The sequence below is a fragment of the Mobula birostris genome, chromosome 20, assembly GCF_030028105.1.
Source record: "Mobula birostris isolate sMobBir1 chromosome 20, sMobBir1.hap1, whole genome shotgun sequence".
Taxonomy (NCBI): domain Eukaryota; kingdom Metazoa; phylum Chordata; class Chondrichthyes; order Myliobatiformes; family Myliobatidae; genus Mobula; species Mobula birostris.
In genome coordinates this window covers 64,061,066-64,081,768 of record NC_092389.1, presented here as the reverse complement: position 1 = coordinate 64,081,768, position 20,703 = coordinate 64,061,066, and the positions used below count along the sequence as shown (strand labels likewise).

The following is a 20,703-nucleotide window of genomic DNA, read 5'->3' as shown; positions in this document are numbered from 1 at the left end:
AATGTCAGCTGAATCTCCAAAGGCCCCATCACTGCGATCGGAAGGACCTTCACCTGGAAGGCGATTGAAGTCGTGTGATCATTCTACATCACAGGGTGGAAAATGATATTTTTTTTCGGCGAGGTCCTGATTTCAGCAGCGCTTCATGTGAAAAACTTCGTGACTTAACCCTTGTCCGTCCTGTCTCCAATAGAAGCCCAGTCTCCCTCACTCTGGACACAGATCAGATGTTGATACTTCTTTGTATCAAAGTAAGCAAAGAGGTGAGTGACCGTCCCGTCTCCACTGCAGTAATCTCGGGGCAGCGCGCTGTGGGAGTGATCTCCGGATATGTAGCAAGGATCAGACTGGGAGGGCCCCTCTCGCCGCCAGACAGGTAAGGTCTTGGTTCCTGTTGGTGAGATCTGGTGATGAGGCATTCTGTCAGATGGTCTGGACTGTCTGCTCAGGGAACCACTCCACTGTGTCCATCCAGTCCTTCTCCTGCAGTAACTGCAGGACATACCGTGCTGACCACTGTCCGGTTGTTCTTGTGGACAAAGCTGCTGATCTGAAAGAACTGTAAGCAACTTCATTATCACAAGGTTCACATGGAGAAGCTTCCTGATTGAGGCAGACACGGTCTCACAGGGTATTTACAGGGTAGGGGCAGGAATGATATTTCTCCTGGCTGGGCAGTGGAACCGGGGATCACAGACTCAAAATCCGAGGTCGCCTCAGCAGGATTGAGATGAGGAGAAATTTCCCCACCCACAGTGCGGTGAATATCTGGAGTTTTCGAAATTTAAAAAGACATATTTAGGGGCTCGGTGATGATGGATGGGAACTTTGAAGGAAAGTGGTGCTGAGGTCAAAGATCAGCCATTTCTAATTGAGGGGCAGCACAGCGCAAGGGGCCGAACGGCAGCGCCTGCTCCTGTTTCTTATTTTCTAAAGCACGAGTTTACCTTTGCGCCTTGTTCTCCCTTGGCCTTCAGCCATTCGGATTTCACAGGGGTGCGGTGAGAGCTCCCCAGATCCATCGGCAGCCGCTGCGGTTATTTCATCTCTTGTTATTTATCGCTATTTCTCCATATTTGCATTTGTTCCGTTTGTTACCTTCAGCACACTGCCTGCTTTTGTTATGGTTACTATTGTTTACTTTTCCTTAGTATGTCCGCAGGAAAATGCTTCTCGGGATTGTATGTGGTGACTTATCTGTACTCTGATAATAAAATTTACTTTGAAATTTGAGCTTCGGGGAACTTCCATTGATTTTGAGAACAAACTGTGACTGACATCTCCGTCTCCCGGCAGCAGCCCGTCCTCAGACACACTCACAGCCAATCAGTGGTCACTGCTGGGAGAAGGATGCTCTCGTTGGTTGAAGGGTGTCAGTGGGCGGGACGCTGAGCGCTGGAAGCGGGCCGGAGTCTGGAACCGGGACCGAGTGAGGCCGGAGACTGGGAGCTGCGCCTCGGGTTTCGGCTGCAACACCGGCCGGGGTCTTGAATCCTTTCGAAGGCAGAACTGAAGAGACTGGCGGAGATTCCGTGAGATGTTTCAGCTACACGGAGGGCATCCGACCTTTCCCCGCCGAGGAACGGGGCCTGTTGTCTGGAGCTGTCCCCCAGACTCGTTCCGTGTTGCTAGGGGACGGGAGCTGCCCCGCAGTGGCTGCCGATGGATCTCCGGAGCTCTCACCGCTCCCATGTGCAATCCGAATGGCTGAAAACCAAGGGAGAACAAGGCGGAAAGGGGGAAGAAACCAGTATAAGAAGGACGGACGAGTACAATCTAGAATATGATAAGTGGAGCCCTGTGAAGAGGAAAGTAAGTAGGTGGTGTAGGGCGGTGAAGTGAGAAGCTGGGAGGCGATAGGCGGGTAAGCTAAAGGGCTGAAGAAGAACAAATCTTATAGAAGAGGAAAATACTGTACCATGGATTACTCCTGATGACCTGTGCCAGTCAGGGCAGGAATAGGATAATGATACAGATCAATGAGTGGCTAAGGAACTGGTGCAGGGGGCAGGGTTTCAGGTTCTTGGATCATTGAAACCTCTTCTGGGGCAGGGATGACCCTTACAAGAAGGACAGGTTGCATCGGACTGCAGGAATACCGATTTCCTGGATGGGACGTTTGCTGGTGCTACTCGTGAGTGTTTAAACAGGTTTGGCAGGGGTATGAGGCCCAGAGCACTATGTCAGAAGGTGGAGGGATTGAGAGGAAGGAAGATGTCACGGTCAGTAAAAACACGATGGAATGGATAGTTTGAAATGTGTGTATTTTAATGCCAGGATTATTATGGGTAAAGGTGGTGAACTTAGAGCATGGATCAGTGCATGTTGTGGCCTTTACAAGAGACTTGGCTGAGAGGTGGACAGGAACGGGTGCTTAATGTTCCGGGTTTTGATGGAGCAGACTGGGAGGGGCCCTCTCACCACCAGCCAGGTAAGGTTTGCAGTCATAGTCATACTTGCATTATGATCAGAGATTAAGGGAGCCAGGGCTTTACTCTTTGGACAGAAGGTGGATGAGAGGAGCCATGATAGAGGTGTACAAGATAATAAGAGGAATAGATAGAGTGGATAGCTAGCACCTCTTCCCCAGGGCACCACTGCTCAATACAAGAGGACATGGCTTTAAGGTAAGGGGTGGGAAATTCAAGGGGGATATTAGAGGAAGGCTTTTTACTCAGAGAGTGGTTGGTGCGTGGAATTCACTGCCTGAGTCAGTGGTGGAGGCAGATACACTAGTGAAGTTTAAGAGACTACTAGACAGGTATATGGAGGAATCTAAGGTGGGGGCTTATATGGGAGGCAGGGTTTGAGGGTCGGCACATTGTGGGCCGAAGGGCCTGTACTGTGCTGTACTATTCTATATACTTCAATGATCCCGGGGGAAATTGGTTTTCGTTACAGTTGCACCATAAATAAGTAACTAGTAATAAAACCATAAATAGTTAAATAGTAATATATAAATTATGCCAAGAAAATGGCTCAGGGTGTCTGACCCTCCAAGGGAGGAGTTGTAAAGTTTGATGGCCACAGGCAGGAATGACTTCCTATGACGCTCTGTGTTGCATCTCGGTGGAATGAATCTCTGGCTAAATGTACTCCTGTGCCCACCCAGTGCATTATGTAGTGGATGGGAGACGTTGTCCAAGATGACATGCAACTTGGACAGCATCCTCTTTTCAGACACCACCGTCAGAGAGTCCAGTTCCAACCCCACAACATCACTAGCCTTACGAATGATTTTGTTGATTCTGTTGGTGTCTGCTACCCTCAGCCTGCTGCCCCAGCACACAACAGCAAACATGATAGCACTGGCCAGCAGAGACTCGTAGAACATCCGCAGCATCGTCCGGCAGATGTTAAAGGACCTCAGTCTCCTCAGGAAATAGAGACGGCTCTGACGCTTCTTGTAGACAGCCTCAGTGTTCTTTGACCAGTCCAGTTTATTGTCAATTCGTATCCTCAGGTATTTGTAATCCTCCACCATGTCCACACTGACCCCCTGGATGGAAACAGGGGTCACCGGTACCTTAGCTCTCCTCAGGTCTACCACCAGCTCCTTAGTCTTTTTCACATTAAGCTGCAGGTAATTCTGCTCACACCATGTGACAAAGTTTCCTACCGTAGCCCTATGCTCAGCCTCATCTCCCTTGCTGATGCATCCAACTATGGCAGAGTCATCCGAAAACTTTTGAAGATGACAAGACTCTGTGCAGTAGTTGAAGTCCGAGTCACTTGGCACTGCAGCCCCATGCTGTGACGATGGTGCAGCAGCAACTGCAGTTGGCGGGCCTTTTATAGATTCAAGATTCAAATAAAAAAAATATTGTCATTCTAACCGTACATCATCTCTGCAAGGCAGAATGAGACAGCGTTTGCCTGGAGCAGTGCAATCATAACATACCAACCATGCTGGGCCAAAGAAAGATGTAACTTTTGGGAGACTATATAGACGTTTTGTTTTGTTATCTAATATGTTCCCATTTTTCAGCACCACTAGGATAGGAGCGTTTCATTTTCATCTCATTGAAAAATCACCTTCTTTGCTAGCAGCAATATTTACAAGTGAAGTAAATATTTTAATGTATTTTCTCAGATGTCAGTCTGCGAGCGCCCACTGGTGTTTCGGCTGGCAATAGCAGGAGAATATTGCGGCGTCTGGAAGCTGTGCATTTTGCATGTCAGTCGGGGTCCCCTGGGAGGGCGGGGCCCGTTTCAGTTGAAACATAGATAAGGCCGCTTATGGTTCGGAGCTGAAGCTGGATGCTCTTCTCACAAGTGTAGTTATCAGGGACATACGAGGGTCTCCTGCCTTCCCACATCCCGCAAGAGGAGCTTACCACTATTCTGCATAGCATCTCTACTGTTTTAACTGAGCAAATGTTAATATAAAAATTCTGGTTCCAACATGATTTTGCCTTCTCTGACTGAGTGCTCTCCTCATGGAAACCTCAAAGTCTCCGCTCCAACTCTGTCCACTCCAACATTGGCCGCTCCATTTGCTCCTGACTGACTTTAAGATCTTCTTGATAATCAATCCTGAATGCTGATTGGCCACTGCTGAAAGCTCAAAAATACCCTGTCCTGAACCACTGCCGTTAATACGCGGTCGGCGAGCCTGAGTGAATTACGTCCTCTCAAACTTCTGATCTCTTTGATTTACGTGCGTAGAAGGTCGGTAGGGTGACACAAGGATGAATGACTGATTGAAATCCATCAGACATTCAGAGCAGGTGACGACACTCACCAAAGTGTGAACACCCCCCCCCCACTTTATATTTATCAATTATTATACTGATCCGGTGATTCCATATCAGCTTATTATCCATCCACATGCCTAGAAATCTGACCACTGACTCTTTTTCAGTAGTTTGATCATATGATTTCAAACCAAGTGCAAGTCTATTAATCCTGTTTATAAAATACATAACCTGTCTCCTAGCTACTGAAAACTAAAATCCCATCTATTTGCTGACGTTATAAAATGCTATATCACCTCTCTTTTCTAAAATATAATTCAAACGCTCGATTACCATATGTTCCATAAGTTTACATAAATGAGACGTTACTGATATTCGCCTATAACTGGAAGGATCAGACAGGGATCTCTCCGGTTTCATATTCTCTGGTGTCTATGTGGGTATTCTGGGGTGCTGCACGAAAATATCTGTTGAGCATTTATATTTGTTCAATTCGATCTGTTCTTGATTATGGGTGTGTGGATCATGGATCAGCTTCATCTTCAACTTCAGAATGTTTGAGCGTGATACTAGCAGAGGTTTTATGATTGTGTTGTGGTGCAGTAAGGTCGTCTCCTGTTTCGGCTTTACTGGTTGAAACTGTGGGGGTTGAAATTAATATTAATATACTGGATTAATTTGAGGGGCAAAGAAAGTATCATCCTGTTAACGATGTGTTGTGGGTTCGTTGGGAACTTCACAAGAAGAGTATTTTTAATTTCCAGTGCCTGGGTTCTCATGCAAAATGCCCCACAGTGTTGTTCTCGGTAACCCCACTTTGTTTCTTTCAATGCCTTTAGCTGATTTCAGGATACACGTTTTAATGAAGTCGACGTTATGTCTGAGAATCTGTTGGTTCAGCAGATATTAAGGAAAATTATTGAGAGAGGTTAACCATTTTTACAGAAGGATCAAAATATAATTTAACTGGGATTGTTGGTGTGGCTGTTTTTGTGTCTGAATTATAGGTAACAATAATGAAACGACCTACCAGCCATTTATCAGGATATACAGCAGAATCGCTTGCCATCATTTTGGTCTTACAGTGGTTTCCAGATTTGTCGCTGAATCTGGGGGTGCAAGCGGCTTTGCGGATGTGTACGGACTTAGAAGTATGCCAGCGAATCTGTGAGTGCAAAGAGACTTTGAGGTGTCGGATGCTTTGCGGGTGCACACTGATTTGAGGGTTGAATGTGGGTTTGTCGGTGAGCAGAGATTTGTGGGTGCACACCGATTTGCAGATATGTACAGAATGGGTGTGTTGGCGGAATCAGGGTTGAACACTGACTTGGGGGAGCCGGTGGATTTAATAAAGGAAGGTTTACTGTGATCAGGATTAATAGACCTACATTGATTTGAAATCATATGATCAAACTCTTGAAAATATGTCAGTGATAAGATTTCCAGGCAAGTGGATGGATAATAAGCTGACATAGAAGCACCATATCAGTAAAATAATTGATAAATATAAAGGAGCAGTAAATCTCCTCAGGCACCTACGTGGGTATTCTTGGGGTGCTGCACGAAAATATTTGTTGACCGTTTATATTTGTTTAATTCGATCTGTTCTTGATTATGTCTGTGTGGCTTATGGATCAGCTTCATCTCAATTTTAAAATATTTGTATGTGATACAAGCATAGGCTTTAACATTTCCTTCTGGTACAGTAAGGTCGTCTCCTGGTTCGGATTTACTGGTTGAAATCGCAGAGATTGAATTTAATGATTAATTTGAGGGGGCGCAGAAATGATCATCCTGTTAAAGGTGTGTTGGAGGACCGTTGGGAACTTCACAAGAAGGCTGTTTTTAGTATTGGGTGCCTGGGTTCTCATCATGCTGGGAATATGGGTTCATTGGATTTGCAATATATCCCACTGTCGCGTTCTCGGTAACCCTACCATTTTTTTTTCAATGACTTTAGTTGATTTTAGATACACGACTTAATAAAGTCTAAGGATTCTGTTATGCTTGAGAATCTGTTGATTTGTCAATATAGTGAGGAAAATTATTATGATATGTTATACATTGCTGCAGAAGAATCCGAAGATAACTTAACAGGGATGTTAATGCGGCTGCTTATTGTGGATGAATTATTGTTGATGACAAAGATACCAACCATTTATCAGTATATACAGTAGAATTCGTTTCATTCATTTTAGGCTTACAGTGGGGTGTGAAAATTTGTTCATGTTAAGTTGTAACTTGTTCAGATGTCTCTTCGGTTTTGATGAGTCTTAAAACAGGTAATTCTCACAGCAGGACAGATTTACTGTTGGAAACTCATCAAATATTATTTCGTACACAAAGTATTGGTTTATAGGTCCACTTTCTATGGGTCTCTGGACATAGAGGATCAGTTACAAAAGCTGTTAAAATTTCAACCGTGGATAAAAGAACTTCCACCTAGCAAATCAGGGATTGGTGGGTTATGAATTATAGCATTACTGGTGGGATAATAGGCATCAATGGAGACACCTTTACAGAATACATACCTGTTAGTTTTATGAGTCAAGGGGGTAAAACAAGAAGATAAGCAATTACATTGACAAGACTTACAATTTGGCACACTATTGTGGCGGCTCGCCCACGCGGCAAGTGAACCGGCTCCAGCAGTCGCTGGAGGGCTGCGAGAGGGCTCCGAGTGCGGGGCAGACGTCGGCCCGGAAGCCGACGTCATCCCGCCCTAAAAGAGCGGGGGATAATGCGAGCGGGGTCTTTAGCGCGCTGATTGAAACAGACAAGACTTCAACCAGACCCTTCTCGACGGAGTGTGTTGCTTCACTCGTTGCGTATCAGCGTGACTACAGTTCTGTTAATTTAGTAAGTATAAACGTATGTGTAGATAACATATAGACAGCAAGACAGACAGACACCCAGATAGATAGATAGATAGATGGACGGACGGACGGACGGACGGACAGACAGACAGACAGACAGACAGACAGACAGACAGACAGACAGACAGACAGATAGATAGATAGATATATAGATAGATGGAAAGATGGAAAGATAGATAGATAGATAGATAGATGGATGGACGGACGGATAGATAGATAGATGGAAAGACAGATAGATAGATAGATAGATAGATAGATAGATAGATAGATAGATAGATGGAAAGATGGAAAGATAGATAGATAGATAGATAGATAGATAGATAGATAGATAGATAGATAGATAGACAGACGGACGGACAGACAGACAGATAGATAGATAGATAGATAGATGGACGGACAGATAGATAGATAGATAGATAGATAGATGAATGACAGATAGAAAGAGTAAGATGAACTCGAGCCTTCTGCAAATTTGGAAAATGTTCGGATTCCGGTGTAACATCATGGAATAGAGGATTGCAGATAAAAAAATATATATATCTGCAATCTAAAGATATCTCATCTGACGACATGTTAATGACTCAGTGTGTGTATATAGGAGGAGAGAGAGAACGAGAGACAGAGAGAGAGGTGGGGGGTAGAGAAACAGTGACGGGGGGGAGAGAGAGAGAGAGAGAGAGAGAGAGAGAGAGGATGAGGATGAGGATAGAGGAATGGGAGATTCTTTTCCGATAAGCAGAAATGGAAGATTCTTAGGATCAGAAGATGTTGCTATATTGAAAGTCAGAGAAAATTTGAGATGGCTTCGCAAATGCAGCTTGGCGTCTAAAATGTGATATCGTGCCATTCGCTCTAAGGAACAAAAATGCACACGAATATCTAAATGATTGAAAATGGGTGACATTTACTGTTTGGTTTACGTACATATACGCACGTATATAAAACTTGATAAAAGTATTCAGCTTTTCATTTAATTTGCAGCTGGAGTGTCGTTGATAGTTGATCTTTAAGAAAGGCTGTAGTTGAATTGGAGGCGAGTACAAGCTATTGTAATGGGTGGATTCCAGGAATGAACGGATTGTCATTGAAATAATTGTTGGAGGTTTTAAAATAACCTTATTATGAAAAACGGACGTTATGGAACAAGATTGGCTGGACTTTTGATTAAACTCAGGATAGATAAATCCCAGTACCGGACGATATTCTCGGACTACTACGGGATGCAAGCGTAGAGATGGTAAAGTCACTGGCGATGTTCTTTGCATTGTCATTGGCTCCAGCAGTAGTGTCAGGATATTGGCGTGTCCTGAATTTTACTCGTTTATTCAGGAAAGGGTTGAGGGTAATGTATATTATCGAATAATAAGACTTAATTCAGTGGTGGAAAATAATTGTACAATATGCTTTCATAAGTTATTTAGTAGCATTTCAAAACCATTGTCTGATTTGTCAACATGTTTTTTGTGAAGTCTGCTCATGGCTCCCTTGTCTATGAATTCTTTGAGGATGTGACAAAGTGTATTGATTAAGGGGACAAGTGATCCAAATTGTGCAGATTGAGAATTAACGCCCCCCCCCCACCCCCAGTAGAAGGCAGAGAGTGTTCAGGGTGGAGCGTGTTTTGCCTGGAATTGCATTCGCAGAAATCTATTCTGGGACCTCTGCTCCCCCTGATTTCTTTTATATAAATAAATGACATGGAAGACAAAGTGGAAGACTGTATTTGTAATTTTGCTGTTGCTACAATGTCATGATGATATATAATGCTGTCCAGATTTACAAAGGGAACTTAATAGGACGGAAAGCTTGACTAAGATCTGCAAATAAGTTCATCTGGGAAAACCATGAACTGATTCACTTTGGAATGTCGAACTTGAAGTCAGAATACGTGCTTACTGGCAGGATTATTGGCGGTGCATGCAGGAGCAGTGAGGGAACTTGGACCTCATGTTACAGATTTGTCAAAGCTTCCACACAAAGTTGGCAAGTTTGTTCAGCTGCCGTGTGGAGTTTGCCTTCATTAGTCGGGGCATTAAGCTCAAGAGCCACGAGTAATTGTCCCAGCTCTCTAAAGCTCAAATTAGACCACACTTGGACTTCTTGTTCAGTTCTGGTAAAGGATGTGGACACTTTCAACAAGATGCAGAGGAGAGTTGACAAGATGCTGCCTGGATTACGGAACAGGTCATAGGTTTAGCGAGCTATGGAATTTTTCTTTGGATACTCAGAAGATGAGTGATAACATAACAGAGGAGTACAGATGATAAGAGCATGAAAAGATGATAGTTCGAAAGCAAAGCGAGAATTATAACGGAAATGAGGAGGAGGCATGAGGTTTTAGGTGTTGGGGAAAAGGCTAAGGTAACAACGGCAGTAAGGTGTTTCGTTTTCTTTACGCGCAGAGTGGTGGAGTGGTGGAATGCCCCAGGTGTGATGGGGAGGGGAGGAGGAGGGGAGGAACGTCGACTCAGACCTTGAGAGGACTGTGTCGGGCATTTTCATGCCTTACAAGGCGCAGATTGGAAGTCTGTGTGGGGCGCCACTCCTCGCACAGACGCTACAGCAATGTGTGGTTAAGTGCCTTGCTGGAGGACACAAACACGCCGCTACAGCTGAGGCTCGAACTAGCGACCTTCAGATCACGGAGAGACTGTATCGGAGGGGCCGTTCGGAGGCTCTAAATTTTCGGACAGACTCTGAGTCGGCTGCGGTCGGGTGCATCCAATGCATTGGCAAGCTGTCGGCTCTTGGAGGTTCATGGCGGGGGAGTTTCTCCTTTCTGCCACTTGCGGAAGATGATGAGTCGATCGGGGACTTTGAGTCTTTTTTTTTACCGTGTCCATGGTCAAATTATGGTATTGCTTTGCATTGTTGTAACTATATGTTATAATTATGTGGTTTTCTCAGTTTTAGTCTTGGTTTGGCCTTTTTTTGTGATATCACTCTGGAGGAACATTGTATCATATTTTAATGCATGCATTTCTAAGTGGTAATAAACGAGGATGAGTGTCCTTATAAACTAATCTAATCTAACTAGACGAACGCCTTAACCACTTGGCCACGTGCCCAACACAGGGGGCCAGGTGTGATAGTAGAGGCAAATACATTAGGGATCTTTAAGAGAATCATGTATAGGTACTTGGATGAGACTAAGATGGAGATCAATTTCGGAGAGAATTATACCATTGATTTTAGCGACGTTTAAACTGTCCATAACACCATAGGCCGAACAGCCTGAACTGAGTGGCAGTGTTCTATGTTCTATGACCACTAATATATATTTAACATTCAAGAGGACGTGACAGATCTATGATGAAAGTGTCTGTAATTGAGTTTTTTTTCCCCAAAAACGGGACGTTTGATTGTTAATTTTACAGTCATGAAGGTCACGATAAATCCGTGGAATTCATTACCCTGGATGGCTGATGTTTGAGTATTTCATTGAGGAACTGAGCTCTGCGACTGATCACCTTTGGTCATATTTAACGACGTTACTCCTTCAGCATCCAAGTGGTCTACATCAGCAGACCCACATTTAATTCCACCGCATTTTATAAGAATTTTGCATGTCCTTCCCATGACCACGAGCAATAAATATGGGTGTTAAGTTCGCACATTCCAAAAACCATATTGAGGTAATAGTTTAATTGCTCGTATACGTGTAATTTGGTCGTTGGACCAAGGAATCTGTTATCCTGCCATATCACTAAGAAAATAACACAAATATATCTTTGTGTTTCTAATTGGGAGGTCAGAATCTGATAGAGGCAGCAAAATATTGTTGATAGGACATGAATGTCAGAGGCTTCAAATGGACTGAAGAATCAATTGGCTCACCTCTGTATATTCATGGGGCGCATTTGTGAATGATATGTAGTGTTAAGGTGACCGGATGCTTAATCGCGCTCTTTAGTTGCTCCCTGAACTTGGATTGAGTTGCCACGTAAATAAATGTGTTCGTGCAGCAGCTAAAATTCCGCAGCAAATAGCCGATGTCATCTAAGACTATTGCCGAATGATATCGACCCTCCCCTCCTCCTGTAACATGGTAATAGATGAAATCTAATATAAACGCTAGCCACAGGAATATAAAGTTGCCGGACAGAGCGAATAGCAGGACAATAGACCGCCTCCTGCTCTCCAGTTCCCGGTCACAGCGGGTCTCCTCTTTATTCCGACGTACCAGTTCTTTACGAATCCGACTGGCCACTAAAATGTGCCTGACAGTCAAAGCGTTGAGCATCAGAATTACAGCGAACGGAGTCAACGGAGTTGAAACTTTATCAAAACAGTCAAATACCACCCACCCTATGTCGGAGTAAAAACTTGGATTGATATAACAGTACCATGACACGTTGTCAATGATGTCTCGAGGTCCAAATAAAAAGTAGAACGGAACATTTTTCAGAAGAAACAAAATACCGATTACTGTTAAAATAGCAACCGCATTTTCGTTGGTACAATATTTTGCTTTCAGCTTCTGGCAACAAATAGCGACGAATCGATCAAAGGTAAAGGCGACGGTGAACCAAACAGAATAATCTGCTGCTGCACGAGACAATGCAAATATCACACTGCACACAGGTGTGATGTCCAGGAACGTCCCCGGGAAAGAGTGGTACTTAATCCGAAGCAAGATGACTTCTGTCAAAATTAGTAATAAATCCGCCGCTGCCATGGCGACGAGGTAGCGGGTTGTGCAGGTGGACAGGCCGCACTTTCCCCGGGACAAGATGACGATAGATGTTATGTTAACTAGTTAAGGAAAGAAAAGGAAGAGAAATTGTGGGATAACGAACATTTAATATCAGGGTCATATGAAAGCCTCCACTGTCACATGCACAATCTAGAAGCTTTCAATTTCTGTCAGTGATTATAATGAGATAAGATTAGACGCAGTCCGAACCGGACCATAACAAACCGCTTTCTCATTAAGAAAGACACAATGAAATTAAGGCGAACAGCGGGAGGGAAGGAATACTGTTCGCTGGCAGGGGATATTCAGTATTTTAACGATACCTGTAGATTGTGATCCAATCCGATCGTCAGTGCATTGCAGTACTACAGACTGCTCTGACTACTCGCTGCCTGATGCGAGGCGAAGGGCGAAGTTATATCCTGGCGTGAGGAAGAAGGAAATATATGATAATGGTCTCAGCAATGTCGCTGTGCTTCGGGACGACTGTAACAAGGGGTACGCTTCTACTGTGACAGACGCTCCCCCTGACGTACTGCCATTGATTCGGTTGCTCAACATCAGTAGTAACTGAAGCTAAGCGCAAATCTGCAGCGACAGGTGTTTGCGCTGTTAGGAAGCCGCTGGCCCAGTTTGATCAGTAAAGTTAGTGAATAAACGCAGGCACATTTCTGTCGTGTCAGCTTCTCAGATTGATTCCTGCCACAAAGATGAGTCAAATAATTAACTCAGTGTTAATGAGTTCCAGCAACACGTGGCCCTCCCGGTTCCAACATTGTCCAGGAAACTGCTGCAAGAACGCAGAAGTTGCAGACTGGTGTTTACTTTGCATAACTGCAGATCTGATTCGAACATTTAAATTGAGGCTTCGTTGATCAGAACTCTGATGGGCTACCATTCCTTGGCAGCTCCTTATATTTTCATAATTGTTCACACCCGAGGTAAACAACTTGATTGTTTGTATTCACTTACCAGGCAAACCGATGACGGCAATAATCATGTACATTATGTTCTCGAAGCTGAGGTATTGTCCCTGCATTTTCAATGTAGAGTAACGCGTCACTTTCTGCTGTGGGACAGCCTCACACATTAATTCCCTGGCGCCGCATCGCCTGAGTATTTATATCTGTTGATGTCTCTGCAGGGACGTTATGAGTGAGGATTTATTCATATACATAACAGATAGATTACGACAGCCAAATGAAGCCGTCTTGCGAAACGTTTTGTTTACTCCAGATAATGAAAGTGCAAAACATGAAACTCTGTTAATGAATAACAGTAATGCGTGAAGATTGGGAAAATTTAAACCTTTGTTAATGGGGCTATCGCCTCAATCACATCTGTCCATTACAGTTTGCTTCAAAGCCTTCAGTGACTTTTGACCAACAGTAATTTTAAAGGGCAAGACAGATTTTTATAAAAATGTTTGTTTGCTTCAAGCTAGAAGGGATATTGCTTTCTGCCTAGATGTAAAGATGGATCTTTTAGTTCACCTGGTAATGAAATGCATGAAATAGGAACTAATGGAATACGCTGATGCTCTTTAACATCTATCAGCCCACATAATCAATAGCCCAACGACATCCTAACTGCTGTTGTTTTGAATACCAAACAAGTCATTAAATTGACATTGCATTCAACGTGGTAGTGGTGCCAGTCGACGTTACGTACTATTATTCATCTCTTGAAACACGCCATCCATTTCAGAGAGAAAGTAGGATTAAAACTGGAGGGAAAATGAGAAAAAAAAAACAGCTCACTTCAGTAATGTTGTCATTAGACCTGCCCGATAAAAAAAAGCAAAGGTTTTGAACAGAGCGTAGAAGCTAAATACGAAGCCAGCATAGGTAATAATTCATGTTCCAAAAGCAGTTTATCAAAACAAAAATACAAAACAAGCAAATAGTGCGGATTGTCGAAATCAATTCAGAATAGCGGAGGCTTTCAAAATATTTACTTCGCATTGTACAAGCTAGGCCATTTCATGTCTAGAGAACAGAATCTTTAAACATAATATGGGCTGGGTAGAAATTTCTGAAACGTACTTGGCAGTTATCCCCAAGCGATTCAGTTGAACATACAGTACGTTGAAATTTCAGCGAATTTGAGCAAAGTTACCGCAAAGCATTTTCAACAAGAATTCAGAGAATTACGTGAAGAATGTGCAAGGAAGCAAAATATTGCAAGACAAGAAGAAACAAAGTGCGTTTAAACAATGATAATGACGACTCCAAAGGATAGATTTTCAAACCTTAGCTAGCTCCTGTTGTAATTCCATTGCTGAACGTCTGCTGCAATAAATGGAAGATCCTTGAATTGGATACAATTAATCGGACAGCAGAAGCTTGAGTAGACATGGTTCCCTCAGGATCGCCGATTGAGTAGAAAAAGGCAGCGACTCGCGGCAGTATGGAGCTTTAAACAGGATTGAATGTAAAGAACAACTTAAAGTGAGACGTATCATGCGGAGCGACCATTGCCGTATCGGCCATCGTTGGAGAAAACAGAGCTCAAGTCGGGATTTTGAGGCTTTGGTTCTTCGAGACTTCGAGGTTTCAGTGAGAAAAGGCAACAACAACAAAAAAAAAACAAAACAAAACACAACAACAAATTTGAGGGAGAGCTTATTATTCTTCTTCCTTTATATTTGCTCGGTTACAACAGCAGGTAGGATAGCGGAATGCTCCTCCTGAGGGATGTGGAACAGTAGGAAAACCTCCAGTGTTCCTGACCACTGCGCCTGCGAGAAGTGCATCCAGCTGAAGTTTCCAACGCTCTGCGTTAATGAGTTAGTGTTGGAGCTGGAGTTCATTCGAGAGGTTGGGGGTTATGGACTGGACATATAGAGAAGAAGTTACACTCGTGGTGCCGGGTACAGGAATCTGGGTGACAGTCCGAATGGGAAAATGGTATAAAGAGCTAGTGCTGCGTAACCTTGGGACCATCCCACACTACAATAGGTAATCTACTTTGGATACTGTGGGGGATGGGGTGTGGGATAACCTAGCAGTGGAAAGTCACAGGAATCAGGTCTCTGGCACCGAGCCTGACTCTTCGACCCAGAAGGAAAGGAATGTGAAGAGGCTAGCTGTGCTGTTCGGTGATTCATTAGACACGGGAAAGGAAATGCGATATTGTGGACGAAAACGAGATTACCGGAGGGTGTGTTGTCTTCCGGCTGAAAATGTCCGGGATATCATGCATGTAGTACTGAAAAGTTTTAAGTCGGAAGGTGAAAACCAAGTTCATGTTGGTACCAGTGACATAGGTAGGAAGAATGATGAGGTCCTGCAAACTGACCTCAGAGAGTAAGCATCTAAGTCAAAGAGCAAAGCTGATATCGGGATTTCAATCCGTGCCAGGAGCTAGCAAGCTCAGAAAAAAGAAATAGTGCATGAGGCTAAGCAGTTGTTGTAGAAGGAAGGGCTATCTTCCAGGGAAGGAGGCAACTACACAGCAGAGTCAGTTTGCACCTGAAGTGGAATGGAAATAACATCCGGACAGGAGGATTTGTAAGTGCTGCACGTTGGGGATTAAACCAGAGTTTTAAAGGTATGGGAATCAGAGTGCCAGAACAGTTCCCCACTGATCTCCCTCCTGGCACTTATCCTTGTGCTACACATGCCCTTACACTTTCCCCCTTACCACCATTCAGGGCCCCAGACAGTCCTTCCAGGTGAGGCGACACTTCGCCTGTGAGTCGACTGGGGTGATATACTGCGTCCGGTGCTCCCGATGTGGCCTTCCTTATATTGGCGAGACCCGACGCAGACTGGGAGATCGTTTTGCTGAACACCTACGCTCTGTCCGCCAGAGAAAGCAAGATCTTCCAGTGGCCACACATTTTAATTCCACATCCCATTCTCATTCTGATATGTCTATCCACGGCCTCCTCTACTGTAAAGATGAAGCTACACTCAGGTTGGAGGAACAACACCTTATATTCCGTCTGGGTAGCCTCCAACCTGATGGCATGAACATTGACTTCTCTAACTTCCACTAATGCCCCACCGCCCCCTCGTACCCCATCCGTTATTTATTTATATACACACATTCTTTCTCTCTCTCTCTCTCCTTTTTCTCACTCTGTCCCTCTGATTATACCCCTTGCCCAACCTATGGGTTTTCCCCACCCCGCCCCTTTTCCTTCTCCCTGGGCCTCCTGTCCCACGATCCTCTCATATCCTTTTTGCCAATCACCTGTCCAGCTCTTGGCTCCATCCCTCCCCCTCCTGTGTTCTCCTATCATTTTGGATCTCCCCCTCCCCCTCCCATTTTTCAAATCTCTTACTAGTTCTTCCTTCAGTTAGTCCTGACGAAGGGTCTCGGCCCGAAACGTCGACTGTACCTCTTCCTATAGAAGCTGCCAGGCTTGCTGCGATCACCCAGCAACTTTGATGTGTGTTGCTTGAATTTCCAGCATCTGCAGAATTACTGGTGCTGGAGCAGACAGGGAGGGACAGTTTAGTCTTCGTCTTGTATTTCCTGTGCCTTAAGTGCTTCAGGCGACAGCGACAGCCAGTAGAACTTTCAAACAGAGATTTGATTGCGTCCCCGAATGTCTCATGATTCGAAAAATTCCAGCAAATCTGTGCACCAGCAGAAATGCTCAGCACAAGCAAACGTTTGACGATGAATACCACAGATTCACCATCCACAGACTAAAGAAAACTCTCCCATCTCTGTTCAAAGCGACGACCCTCTGTCCTGTGCCTTGAAGATCGGATGGTGAAGGAGGTGCGCGATATATTTGCCTTCATCATACAGGCATTGAAAGTGTTGTAGTGTCGCGTAACAGTTGTACAACTTGTTCATTTGGTCGCATTTGGATCACCGTCTGCAGTTCTGGTCGTCACGCCGTAGGAAGGATGTTTATTAATCTGGAGATAGAACATAGAACATAGAATAGTACAGCACAGTACAAGTCCTGCGGCCCACACTGTTGTGCCAACACTTACACCCTGCCTCCCATATAACAGCCCACCTTAAATTCCTCCATATACCTGTCCAGTAGCCTCTTAAACTTCACTAGTGTATCTGCATCCACCACTGACTCAGGCAGAGCATTCCACACACCAACCATTCTCTGAGTAAAAAACCTTCCTCTAATATCCCCCTTGAACTTTCCACCCCTTACCTTAAAGCCATGTCCTTTTGCATTGAACAGTGGTGCCCTGGGGAAGAGGCGCTGGCTGTCCGCTCTATTTATTCCTTTTAATATCTTGTATACCTCTTTTATGTCTCCTCTCATCCTCCTTCTCTCCAAAGAATAAAGCCCTAGCTCCCTTAATCTGTGATCATAATGCATACTCTCTAAACCAGGCAGCACCCTGGTACATCTCCTCGGTACCCTTTCCAATGTTTCCACATCCTTCCAATAGTGAGGCAACCGAAACTGGATGGTGTACAGAAGTTTCAGATGGATATTGCCCGGACAGGAGGGCTTCAGTTACAAAAAAAAATGCATGGCCGGGGACCGTTTCCCTCGGTGACTAGCCGGCCGATCTGAGGCATGACAGAACTTTATAAAACATGAGAGACATAGGAATAGGAATTGAACAGGAATAGGAATAAGGAACCTTGGTTCTCAAGGGATATTGCAACTCTGATAAAGAAGAAGAGGGAGTTGTATGAAATGTATAGGAAACAGGGTGTAAATCAGGTGCTTGAGGAGTATAAGAAGTGCAAGAAAATACTTAAGAAAGAAATCAGGAGGGCTAAAAGAAGACATGAGGTTGCCTTGGCAGTCAAAGTGAAGGATAATCCAAAGAGCTTTTTCAAGTATATTAAGAGCAAAAGGATTGTAAGGGATAAAATTGGTCCTCTTGAAGATCAGAGTGGTCGGCTTTGTGCGGAGCCAAAGGAAATGGGGGAGATCTTAAATAGGTTGTTTGCGTCTGTATTTACCAAGGAAGCTGGCATGAAATCTATGGAATTGAGGGAATGAAGTAGTGAGACCATGTAAATTGTACAGATTGAAAAGGAGGAGGTGCTTGCTGTCTTGAGGAAATTTAAAGTGGATAAATCCCCGGGACCTGACAGAGTGTTCCCTCGGACCTTGAAGGAGACTAGTGTTGAAATTGCAGGCGCCCTGGCGGAAATATTTAAAATGTCGCTGTCTACGGGTGAAGTTCCGGAGGATTGGAAAGTGTCTCATGTTGTTCCGGTGTTTAAAAAAGGATCGAAAAGTAATCCGGGAAATTATAGGCCGATGACTTTAACGTCAGTAGTAGGTAGGTTATTGGAGGGAGTACTAAGAATCAGAATCTACAAGCATTTGGATAACAGGGGCTTATTAGGGAGAGTCAACATGGCTTTGTGCGTGGTAGGTCATGTTTGACCAATGTGTTGGAGTTTTTCGAGGAGTTTACCAGGAAAGTGGATGAAGGCAAGGCAGTGGATATTGTCTACATGGATTTCAGTAAGGCCTTTGACAAGGTCCCGCATGGGAGGTTAGTTAGGAAAATTCAGTCGCTAGGTATACATGGAGAGGTGGTAAATTGGATTAGACATTGACTGGATGGAAGAAGCCAGAGAGTGGTGGTAGAGAACTGCTTCTCTGAGTGGAGGCCTGTGACTAGTGGTGTGCCAAAGGGATCAGTGCTGGGTCCATTGTTATTTGTCATCGATATCAATGATCTGGATGATAATGTGGTAAATTGTATCAGCAAGTTTGCTGATGATACAAAGATTGGAGGTGTAGTAGACAGTGAGGAAGGTTTTCAGAGCCTGCAGAGGGACTTGGACCAGCTGGAAAAATGGGCTGAAAAATGGCAGATGGAGTTTAATACTGACAAGTGTGAGGTATTGCACGTTGGAAGGACAAACCAACGTAGAACATACAGGGTTAATGGTAAGGCACTGAGGAGTTCAGTGGAACAGAGGGATCTGGGAATACAGATACAAAATTCCCTGAAAGTGTCGTCACAGGTAGATAGGGTCGTAAAGAGAGCTTTTGGTACATTGGCTTTTATTAATCGAAGTATTGAGTATAAGAGCTGGAATGTTATGATGAGGTTGTGTAAGGCATTGGTGAGGCCGAATCTGGAGTATTGTGTTCAGTTTTGGTCACCAAATTACAGGAAGGATATAGATAAGGTTGAAAGAGTGCAGAGAGGGTTTACAAGGATGTTGCCGGGACTTGAGAAACTGAGTTACAGAGAAAGGTTGAATAGGTTAGGACTTTATTCCCTGGAGCGTAGAAGAATGAGGGGAGATTTGATAGAGGTATATAAAATTATGATGGGTATAGATAGATTGAATGCAAGCAGGCTTTTTCCACTGAGGCAAGGGGAGAAAAAAAAACAGAGGACATGGGTTAAGGGTGAGGGGGGGAAAGTTTAAAGGGAACATGGGGGGGGCTTCTTCACACGTAGAGTGGTGGGAGTATGGAATGAGCTGCCAGACGAGGTGGTAAATGCAGGTTCTTTTTTTAACATTTAAGAATAAATTGGACAGATACATGGATGGGAGGTGTATGGAGGGATATGGTCCGTGTGCAGGTCAGTGGGACTAGGCAGAAAATGGTTCGGCACAGCCAAGAAGGGCCAAAAGGCCTGTTTCTGTGCTGTAGTTTCTATGGTTTCTATGGTTTCTATAGAAGGGGTAGACAGTCAGCATCTATTTCCCCAGTACCAAATGTCCAGTAGTGGAAGGCACAGCTTTCTGGTGAGAGGGAGGTTATGTGTAAATATATACAGAACAGGAATATTTCTTTACGTTGAGAGGGTTCGGTGCTGGAACGTGCTGCATGGGGAGTTGTGGAAGCATTTATAGTGGAATTTAAAAGCTTTCGATAAGCACATGAACTTGAAGGAAAGGGAGGGACGTAGTGTAAAAACAAGTAGAAGAGATTTTGTTTTATTTAGCTTTGTGTTCAGCACGGACACGTTAAGCCGAGGGTGGCTATGTTCTGTGTTCTTGTTGAACGGTAATGATAGGAAACTCTTTAGCACACATCTCTGTATCTGTGGCCACGAGTGAGACGGCAGGGTGTTGCGTTATCTCACTGGTGTCAGAGCTCAGCGTGACTCGGAGGAAGCACAGGCAGGGCGAGCAGACGTGGTCCACAATGGCTTTGAATAACAGAGAAAGAGAGAGAGTGTACGGGGCACTGTACAATCCCAGTCCGTCGCTAAAGGGGCACAGAGATATATAACTGAACGTGCTAAGCAGTGAATACTCTGACCTGCACGCACTCAGTCCTGTTGTCCACTGTTACACGCGAGTCCAGTCCGAGCACTGCAGGGGCAGAAATAAGTACAACACTGACGTTATACTGCAGATCAAGGATACAATCAATTACCCCTCTCCTTCCCCCTCCCACTGGGTGTCTCTCAGGATATAGAAGGGGAAGCTGATAAGGTGCAACCGATTAACATGTTCCCACATTTCCAATAGCCATATCGATTTCAAGGCTCCACATGAGTTGTGG

General features: G+C 44.3%; 1 protein-coding gene across 1 annotated transcript in view; it reads right to left on the bottom strand.

Moving 5' to 3' along the window:
- The window catches only part of LOC140185043 (uncharacterized), a 423,878-nt gene that overhangs the window by 305,165 nt on the left and 98,010 nt on the right, over window positions 1–20,703 (bottom strand). The window lies entirely within an intron of this gene.